Here is a 915-nt window from a genome sequence, read left to right as displayed (position 1 = left end):
CAGGTGTAGTTTCTATAGTCCAGATGTAGCTTCTATGGTCCAGGTGTGGTTTCTATAGTCCAGGTGTAGAGAGAGGAAATGTGGTCAATTTGTCCTCCAGCAGTCTAAGCCTATAGCAGCAGAACTAAGGGATAGCTCTGTAATCCCAAGTTGACCCTAACTATAGGATTTATCATAAAGGAAATACTTTGGTCTATTCTTAAAAGTAGACAACGTGTCAGCATCACAGACAGAAACTAGAAGTTGGTTCCTCAAGAGAGGAGCCTGATAACTGAAAGCTCTGCCTCCCATTCTACTTTTGGAAACTCTAGGAACCACAAGTAAACCTGCAGTACTTCAGTGAAAATGTGTGGCTTTGTGTTTGATTCCAAATCAGAACTTATGGTTCTGCTGGAAGTCAAAGGTTAAGCTGGTGTTCCTTTCTCTTATTAAACTCTTCAGATTAGAGTTCATTAAAACATTTAAAAAAATTAAACTTTAGAGTTTTCAGACCTTTAGAAACCAGAAATTAACAGGTTTAACTTTCAGAGTTTCCTGTGAACTGCTTATGTTATGTCTGATGTTTTTGCTAGTTGGAGCATTTTTCAGTTGTTTCTCTGAAATGGGAAAGTTTTAATTTTGCAGCCATTTAAACCAAATAAATGTATTTAAAATATTTGAATTTTGATATTTTATATATAAAATGACAATTTTTTCTGTAAAAAACAAACAAACAAACAAAAAAAAAAACAGTCTGCTTGCCTGAATTCAGATTGTAAATGATTTATTTCCAGAACAAAGAGAATTAAATGTTACTGAAGGGTGGAAATGTAAAAATTGTTTCCTGCAGAATTTCAAAATAAACCTTTAAACTGAAGATTTAATCTGAAATAATAATAATAATAATAATAATAATAATAATAATAATAATAATAA

This window comes from Nematolebias whitei, chromosome 21 (genome assembly GCF_014905685.2).
Source record: "Nematolebias whitei isolate Nwh7 chromosome 21, NemWhi1, whole genome shotgun sequence".
Taxonomy (NCBI): Eukaryota; Metazoa; Chordata; class Actinopteri; order Cyprinodontiformes; family Rivulidae; genus Nematolebias; species Nematolebias whitei.
Note: the sequence above shows the minus strand (reverse complement) of the source record.